The following is a 10,841-nucleotide window of genomic DNA, read 5'->3' on the forward strand; positions in this document are numbered from 1 at the left end:
TTTTCTATTCGTCTGACTCCTATTCTTTATCGAATCATTAATCGTGTACAACTAAATAACAAACAGTTAATTGAAAAAATAGTTTGATTAATATATAGACTTAGAGTCAGAGTATCAAATCAGATTTAGTTTCGTCTGAAAATATCTATCTGGTCATGTGAAAGCACAATTTTATGTCAGTCGTTTTTGGTAAAAGAAATTTAACATTTTTTTCTGGTAACTGACGGAAAGTAGACTTAATTTCTTACCTATTATCTTTTTCTCTTACTCATTATTATTGATATTATTGTATATATTTTTAATATATTTTTTAAAATGACATTAGATATTTTATTTATTATTATAATTAATTGCAATACATATATTAGACTAGATACTGGATATGTTTCTAAAAAAAAGTCACACTGTTCTAAAATTATCTTTAATTATAAATGCTATGGGCTCTTGCACTATAAAATTTTCCATACTGAATAAAATAATAGAATAATAAATAGTGATTGTGACCTTGCGATGTGTGTACCACTAAAAAGATTTTTTCTCGTTCCATTTTCACGTCCGTCATGACGTATTAACATTTACTGTTAAAATTGTAAACGTTCTATCGAATAAAAATTAATAAGAAACTATATATTGAAGCGTTTTCACACTATCCGATCGGATGTCGCGATACAAGGTGGGATACTAATAACTAACTTAAAGTGCTATATTTTAAAACTTTATTATACATGACTAAATAAAAATGGTTTCTTGCTTTTGTATTTCAAATCTAAAGATTTAGTCATCATCAGCTTTTAGATTTTAGTTAGCATAGGAACTAAATTTGCACAATACATATCAACTTATTAAAGTTGTAGTGCTGTCTAAAAAATTGGATTTTTTTATCATCTATGTGTACAGGATCTTTGACTTGGGAGGGCATTTCCAGGCAGGTCTGTTTAATTTCGCACTTGGACAGGAATTCTCAGACCGGCGGTCTGTTAAACCCGCACTTTAGGCGCGCTAAACTAGCTAGTTCATCATAGTGTATTGTGATCCGTGTGTTACGGTGTTTCGGTTTAATTTGGCTTGAACTATTGTTGCCTAGGTATATATAGCAGGGGCGCAGCATCTTCGAATATCGGATCGCATAGTGTGCTAAACTCTTATCAGCGTATAAGCGTTGTGAATGTCGTAATTTACTCAACTTTAATAAAAGAATAGTGAGATGTTTGTTGACTAGTATATTAATAGTTTGCGGTTATACCTCTCTCAAAGGAGTGCTAAATCATCATCACTATACAGCCTGCCTCTGACTGCCTCGTTGATCTGTGTCCGATTACGGAGCTCGAGACTTGGGTTTGATTGCCGGATCGTGTAAAAAAAAAATAGGAACGAATGAATGAACAGGTATCCCTTTTAACACTCAATAAATCAAAAAGGAAATGTTAATGATTCAAGGTAGTTATTGGATAGAAATTGGTGTTGCCTAGCCCCCGCCTCCAAGAGCAGGATAAGCCATTGGTTATCATCATTGGCTGGTGCCTTCACAGTAAGGTGTATGAGATATGCAGTGGGAAGCGGATATATCTTGCTGTCTTGCTCACACGCCAATTGTCAGCTCACACGTTAATTGACAGTTTAGAAAGGTTTTTAATTTATATATTTAAAGGGGTAAAATTATTTTTATTCCTAAGGCCGTTTTAAAACCAACATCGAGCTATTAACAGGTTCTCAAGTATCAGACAAGGTATGCTTAAGATCAAACTTGAACTTGAATTTCGCATTCAATTTGGGAGAGGTTTAAACGTTGCCTCGTTATCATAGATTATATCATAGTAAACTTATAGTATAGCTTTACATATTGATTAACTTAATGTATCTACTCGAATTGAACCTACTCACTTTTTTATAAAAAAAAAATCGATGTCTGTTCTTCTTTTATACTTTAGGGCATATTGAGTATCTTCGCAAGGCGAGCAAGATAGCAATATCTTTGTAAGGGAGGTACACACAGTTTCAATCCATCATCTGCTAAACAAATATAAAAAACAAGTCAAACTCGGCTTTCGATGTTAATTACGGTTTTCGTGTGAACTCGCAGATAAAATGAATATATAATTACTCTTGCGGCTACGAATATTCTGATTATGTCCGCATGGAAGCTGATTGTTATACATAATAAATTAAAAGCCAATAAAACATTTTATTTTGGGGCGCTATAAAGCCACGCTTTCACTGGTTTTAAAATTGTTTCGGAAATGTACATGTTTAAAACAAAATCGATAAAATAATATTATCGGCTAAAGTTTTTTTAAGATTTATGTTCGTACGTGTATTTTAAAACCTGGCCCTTACTGCAATAGTTCCAGCAGCTGCCATACTATGCCAGTCTAAAAACTCACGCTAACAAAATGTATACCACTGATGATACATAACTTTAGTGATAAATTATTTAAGAAACAATACAAAGAAAATAATATCTAAACATTGCTACACACATGCATCTACAGAAGTGGTCAAACAGGTTTCAGTTATATATGATTGTTTTGGGAAAATTCAGTTGTTAGTTAAGTAATTTTATAATACGTTCCTTTTAGTTGTTTACCTCTTTTTGAAAATGTAGGGATAAATATGATCACGCTAAGACCAATAGGAGCATAGCACCAAAGAAGAGTGTTTTAAAATCGGGGGTTTTTTCTTACTTTTTGAGATCTTCCGCTGCAACTGTTAAAGTTTCGATAAAATCATGTTTGACAACGTTGTTCCCCTTTAAAACTTTGACTCATACGCGGACGAAGACCCGAGGAATTAGTGATTCTATAAATTTAACTGTTTTGATTGCAATTTGTTGTTCGAGGTGTTGAGAGATGTGTTTCCTAGAATTTTTAGTCTTTTAGAAATCTTTAATCTTGTAGTAAATTTTTCAATTTTATGGGTCCAAAATAGATCGCATTGTGTACAGGTTGGCATTGGTCAAGTACAGCCTAGATAGCTTCCATAAGCATTGGCAACTCCTGCAAGGAAAACATGAAACCTGTCTAGAGACGTCCCGCTAGTCTTTTATAAGTTTTATTTTTGAATCGGATGCTATGACAGTTTGTACCAATGTCAAAAACTCTGATAGTACTGACAGGGGCTTCGTTTGTCGAGGATTGCTCCAAAACTCTGAAGGATGAGCCGATTTAGGACAGGTTCATGCGAATAGTACACCGCCGAAGTTTTCTTTATACTACATACTTAGTATATGTAACTTAGCCCCAATAACGCAAAAGTGGCGAATTGAATCGGAAAGATCTTAGATTTGAATTCTGAATTGTCGTATCAACTTATAGCGTCTTGAATGACGCTAAATTGGAGGGGTGAAGGATGAAGACATGAGTAATATTAAACATGGCTTATTCTCTTTCTTGTGGCATTCGACACCTGCCTAGCTTTGAAAGACAGCAGGCATTCTACGACGTCATTATTTACATCGTATATCTGATCTGTATTTTCTGCCGTGTTTGAATACTTCTATTTTCGGAGCTTTAAGTCTACGGTTAGTTTTTAACTTTGATCAATGCATTTTGAGTACCGTCCAATGGTGTATAGTGTGAACTGAATTCATCACGGAAGTTGGTGTGTTACGTTAGTCGATTATAAATTGTATATCTAATTTAGTTCTATTCATCGAATTTACTGATCAAAATAAGCTAAACTGCACTATGCATGTAGCAAGGGTATCGTTAGTAAAGCCAATAACAACAATTGCTATGGTATAAAATATATAGGGTACGATAAAATGTGAACTATTTGAGTTTATAATTGTTACGATGTATGTTATACTCGTATGTGGAACATATCCTAGGGGTTGTATGCCAGTAACCGTTTCTCCAACTTTCGTGTCGTTACTCTCACCGCAAAATGTAGTCATAGTTTAGTATTAACAGAACTTGTGTTGTATTTATGTAGTTTTTAAGGCAATGGTATTTTGTGGGTATAGGAATTCATACAACGTCAGTTTTTTTATGTAATAGCATCATATTCCGAACTTTTTTTATGAATCGAAATCATTTTTATATTTTGAATATAATTTCAGAAAATGTATACAACGTGTAACAGTATTATGAAATAATATTGAAGGATGCATAAGTATAATTCATAAGGAATCACCCTGTAAAAATATTAAATCCAAATAAGCATATTTATTTTTCCATACAAACTAATTTAAGACATTATAATTGTTTTCTTATGACATGCACAATATCTGCTTCTTTCAGAACTTTTACTCAAAAACTATTAGGTTTTCAGTTTCATAGAAAAGTCTCAGACAGTCCATAATGTAGGTACCTCTAAAGCCTGTGAGGTTTTATTTCGATATTCATTTACACGTTGTATATTATATTTTTTTTTCATAGAAAAAGTTATTATAAATATAAAATAGGTTATCTTTGTTTGCGGGCAAAAAAATAAATTTAGTTTACGGTAAAAGTTTGGGTTTGGTCCGGTGTTCTTTAAGTACTCTAGATATTTGAATTATGTCCAATTGTTGTACAATAGTTTTGGTTTCGGGCTGGAGTTTTATCATAGTTTAATATTCAGTTTTAAATAAAAGTAAAGTACAATTGTTGGTCGACACCTCGGAATGTATGTGTTATTGGATATTATCTTTTGTATCGCTTCTGGTTGTAATTCGAACAAAAATGCAAACTAGGAAAAACGTTTTGTATAGGAAAATCATATTTTTATTCTCTTAAGGTTACCGACCTTAAGAGCAACATACAAACATGATTTTACTTTGTGCTATTGTATTGATGTAAGTAACAAAAATTGCAAAAAGCGGTACGAATATTTCGATGCGCGTTCACTCAGGGCGTTTTTGCACGAGCCACAATAAGGTACGGATTTGTGGTTACAATAATGAAAATTACGTCGTAGGGTTTGTTTGTGTTTCGTACAGCCGCAATATCGTAAAACAACTCGTAATAACATAGCGGCACCAACGACTTAGCTAAAACTTCTACTATAAAATAGATCGTCGTTCTATGCGTTATTGTTGAGTGAGCGAACGTTTCATAGCAATATGTGGCATCTTGAGCTGTCGCCACATTTCAAGTCAAGTCAAATATTCAAAAAATTCAAATATTCAAAAGTGCCATCTATGAAGAAAGCACTTTCGATGCGTTGATTTTATACAAAATGTGAACATAGCAATGAGTAGTGTTGGCGACAACTACATTCGTATACTTAAAACTAAAGCTACGCGGTTTTCAACGCGCCCTGGTCTAAGAAGAAGCCCACAACAAACTTAGCCAGATGAAATTTAGGATTTAGCGTGTCAGGTGACTCGTGCATAAACGCCCTTATCGTAATCGTGTAAAGATATTATACTAATATTTTGAATATTGTTTATATGACGCCCAAACATTTGATAGTGTAATGCCAAAATAGTTTCATAGAAGATGTTATATTTCGTGATAGGTATTCGGATACAACGCGGTACATTCCTAGTGTTATGTATATTATAAGTTTATAACTATCGCACTATTGTTCGTTTAAATCTTCCATTAGGTACCTACTACTACTTTTTGTTGTGTCATCTGATCAATCAACTAATATTTTCTTTAGAAGTAGATGTATTTTATCAACACATTGTGGTTTCCAAGTCATATTTATATCTACTGTCTAGGTATGTGTATGAAACGAATCTGCGGGTTGGAAAGATGACAATCGATGGTTTATTATATTTTTTTCGAGAATATTAATTATTTAAGCTGGGCCTATTTACTTTGTCGATAACCTATAAAGACGTGCGAAGTGCTTTTTTCCCACACACTGACACACACACACGCACACACAATTAAGAATATACAGAACCCTTTAATTCACTGACGGCCGGACCGGCCATTGGAACCGGAAAATGTTTGTGTGATGAACATGAATGTTTTTCAGTGTCTGGGTGTTGTCTATATTATAAGTATTTATGTATATTATTCATAAAAATATTCATCAGTCATCTTAGTACCCATAACACAAGCTACGCTTACTTTGGGGCTAGATGGTGATGGTGATATATTTATTTATTATTTATTTTCTTTTCATTCAACCATTATTGCATGCAGTGCATTGTGTCCAAAAACAGTGAAACGCTCCGCGCACGTCACACTTCACATCCGCGTAATGTTCAGAAACTTTTGAAAATTTTCCATTTTATGGTGGAACATTAGAGGAAAAATAATTACTGTATACTGCTAAATGGATCACTCCATTCTCACTCCAGTGACTAACCGCCTGTTCGAGAAACACTACTAAAGTGGAGTGGTTTTTAAAGCTTCAATATTAGTCGTGTACACTGTTTCTGTATGTTCTTAATTATGCGATCCTACCGGTTTCCTCTTTTCCTAATCCCTATATTATAAGTTCTTTTCAACCAAGAGTTAATAAACATCTATTGAAGCACTCACTGACATGTGACTGCTGATCTTAATAAAAAAAACTGAAATTATAAATCTACTATAGATCGATAATAATAGTCGAGTAACAAAATCATACACAATACAGATAGTTCACGCAAATAGATCTGTCATTGCTTCTTTAAAAGTATACAAAAACTAACATTGTATATTTGTAACAGGCAGAGCAACGGGTGGGCAAAGCGGGCTTGTCCGGTTGATTTACTCCAAACATTAAGCTTAGTTGTTATAATTAGGAGTTTAGCAAATTATTGTATATCATAGAATCATATCCAATTTGTTACTTCAATTACGTTTGCATCGTTTGCTTTTATAATTGTGTGGTCGTCGAAATGGTCGACCAGAGCTACTCGTATGTTCAAATTGAAAAATGTTTCATTCATATAGACCTTATCACAGGCACTTATGAAGCGGTCATACATTTTACATGTTACTTAGCCATAAGTGCAAACCAGTGTCAAATTTGCCCACCCGGTTGTCCGTTAGATGTATACGTTGAAATAAATTAATATAGTTCCCACTCGTTGGCACCCTGAGTCCTATTAAGAAACTTTATATACCTTGTATAAAGATTCAGGTACACTATTTAATATACCTATACCTATTGTATATAATTTAAAGTATATAAATCTATAAATATATATATAAATTTTTAAACCTGTTGTTTCCTGTGTACACTCTATGTAGATGTTTTCGCATTCGATGTTGACTGTACTGTAAATAATATATAAAGTTTGAACATAATATAATATGGAAGTGTAATAATTATAATGTTACATAAAATGTTTGTTTTTATTTTCATCATCATATTCCACTGTTGGTCTTCTTAGAACCACTTAAGACTTTGCCCTGATGCGAGTTGGAGCAATAAAATGGCCAACCCTGAGTTTAAGGAACTATATTATATATTATGCGATATGGTTTTATATTATTATGCGAAAGTGTGTTGTGTTTGCTTGTGGTTAGTTACCACCGTGCCGTCGAAGCGATTTAGTGTTCCGGTGCGATATCACGTAGAAACCGATTAGGGGTATCACTACCACACTCCCTAATAGATTATACTCCTTCCATCTTAGACAGCATCATCACCTACCAGCAGGTGAAATTGCAGTCCAGGGCTAAGCTGTAGTGGAATAAAAAAAACCTTATATCAGTATTGAATGTATGAATTATTTGACGGCCGATTGGCGCAGTGGGCAGCGACCCTGCTTTCTGAGTCCAAGGTCGTGGGTTCGATTCCCACAACTGGATAATGTTTGTGTGATGAACATGAATGTTTTTCAGTGTCTGGGTGCTTATCTGTATATTATAAGTATTATATTCATAAAAAATATTCATCAGCTATCTCAGTACCCATAACACAAGCTACGCTTACTTTAGGGCTAGATGGCGATGTGTGTATTGTCGTAGTATATTTATTTATTTATTTATTTATAAAGTAGGTAAATTTGAATACACCATGCATACTCATTCAGTTGAATTGATGACGATGATGATGCATTATGATAAAAAGGTGATGAGGATATTAATTTTATTTTAACATGCGAGTCTAAACGCGCGAAGAGAACGAAGCGAATCTCCTTATTCTGGACTACTACTGAGAATTGCTTAACATAAAATCGAACCTAGGCCCTCGTGATCTGTAAGCAAACATCCCAACCAGTAGACCAACGAGGCAGGCAATAATTTCTCTTAATTGAACACTGCGTCAGCGAATCGAATAGGAATTCTCTTATAATCACATCCCTATCCCTATCCCTACTAATATTATAAATGAAAATGTATGCTTGTTTGTTACACTTTCAAGCAAAAACTACTTAACCGATTCTCATGAAACTTTGTACACATATTCGAAAAAGTGTTAGAAGTAATATAGGATACTTTTTATCCCGACATTAAGCTCGGTTTCTTTGGGAGAGGGGTTGAAAGTGTTTGATGATTTTACACCATAACTCCGACACATTATAACCTATTTTAATAATCATATTTTGTACTATAGAGGTTGTAGTATGTGTTAAATTTTGCCCAAACTGTGGCGATAGAGGACAGAACTCCTCAGCGGACAGCAGCAAACCCCTCATTTAAGGCTTAGCGATACTGAATACTTTAAATTATTTTACAACTACAACTAAATTTAATGCCACATCAAAAAACAAAATCAAACGCAGGCGAAGTCACGGGCAACAGCTGATATAAATCAATTCAGTTTTTAGTTTCATCATCATATCAACCCAGCCTACTGCAGGCCACACACAATGAGAAGGGATTATGGCCGTAGTTCACCTCGCTTGCTCCGTTCGGATTGGTGGACTCAATACACCATTGAGAACATTATGGAGAACTCTTGAGCCATGCAATTTTCCTTCAAGTTATATTGGTTGAAACGCACATAACTTAGAAAGAGGTGGGTACTGGGATTCGAACTCTGCCCTCCGAAAGTGGAATCGAAACCCTACAGTTTTAGTTTATTAAGTATTTGCGTGAATCATAAAGGTACTATTATTAAAGAGATTAATTAGATACAACGTTGTACAAATATTTAAAAACGTAAATAGATTCTTTTACGAAAAAATAGTTAATTGACATCTTGATAAAAATAATCCGTACGCCCTCGGACTGATTTTCAAGTGGCCGCCGTAGCACAGATAAGTTTGTTTAGATCTCAAATGTTCAGATATGTACTAATAACAAAAATACGCTTGTCTAGCGGGCAAGATGTCCTACACGCGATTCCCGCCCGCGTCACATTCCCAGAAATCTATTGTAAGGTCTCTAAGCAATCTTATTGGTACGTACGATGAATATTCATGATTGAGAAAGGTTGAGTCTATATTGTCCAGGATGCTGGCCCTGTGCGGATTACAAAACGAGTGAACTCCACACGCCTTTGAATACATTATGGAGAAATCTCAGGCATGTAGGTTATCTCACGATTATTTCCTTCATCGTTGAATGAATGAATAAATGAATATACTTTTATTGCACACGACAAAAAGTACCTATATAAAAAAAGAAAAGCTCGCTTCAGAGCGATTTCTTCCAGGCAACCAATGACGAAGAAAACAAATATAGAAAATAGTTTGGTGGTGCACATACACATATACCTACGGTTATACCCATAAAATAAATATATTAAAACTTAAATAAATATATATAACTAGCGAACCCCAACGCCATCTGTCGAGCTGATTTGTGAATCTAAACCATGGGTGCCACCCAAACGGAGGAGGAGTTCAGTGACATACACACGCACACAAGAAATATATATATATATATAAAGATATTTAAATTGTTGAATTAAGTTTTATGCTTAACACGCACATAACTTAGAAAAGTTAGAGGTGCTGGGATTAAAACTCGTGCCCCCCAAAGTAAAACTGAAGCCCTTATCACTAAGCTATCACCGCATAGGTTGATATAGGTATCATTATTCAATGATCAATGCTGTTAAAAGTGCATGGAGCCTTCACCTTAGACGTGTCCGCGTCATAAGTAAATTCATCTAGGGCAAGAATGCCTATACCCCCACTCCGCCAATTACGCAGGGGGGTAAGGCCGAATTCCACCACCCTAATCAAGTGCGGTTTGATACACTTCACATGTCTATGACTACATTATAGAGAGTGCAGGTTTACCCAATAAAAAAGTGATATACTAATGAAAATACATATATCTTCTGAAAATTAACAGTCAGCCAGGGATCAAACGTGATCCGAAGAGAAAATAGTATATATAACTTTAATATATAACTTTGACTTTGACTTTGAATAGGCTTCCACCGCTTTTTATAAGCAGTATATAGTGCGATTACAATGCTTTGTAAGTTTACTTTGGTTTGAAAAAATGTAGGTACCTAATACGCGATGGTATTTGGGGGCGTTCATAATATACGTTAAATGTTTAAGGAGGGGAGGGGGCGATTCAAAACTCATCTAATGTTACGTTGGAAAGAGGCGGGGTCTCGGCAAATATCACGCAATTTTTTTGTTAAATTTTTATCACAACAATGTTAATTACTAGTCTTAATTAACTAGTGGTATGTTAAAGCACGAAGCATATTTTTTTCTTTTTACAGTAACAATACAACGCGTTTACGTAAGAATCTCACATTTAAAAAAATCTCAAGTGAGATTGGGGGATGGGGAGAGGGTTGAATAAAATCTCACGACATCTCACCAGGGGGGAAGGGGGGGACCTAGGTATCTGTTTTTATTCTAGCTGTAAGTATTGTAAGAACGGGTTGCCGTTCGTTGGTTCTTTGTTTTTGTTTGGTTACAGTTATTACATAGGTACGTACCTATATAGCTAGGTACTTACTAAGCTGATACAGCTAGGTATATAGGTTCCCAGTAAGTAAATTATAGTTTAGTACCTACCTACCTTTGTACTAATTAACTTAGCCATTATCAA

Source organism: Pararge aegeria, chromosome 15 (genome assembly GCF_905163445.1).
Source record: "Pararge aegeria chromosome 15, ilParAegt1.1, whole genome shotgun sequence".
NCBI classification, from domain to species: domain Eukaryota; kingdom Metazoa; phylum Arthropoda; class Insecta; order Lepidoptera; family Nymphalidae; genus Pararge; species Pararge aegeria.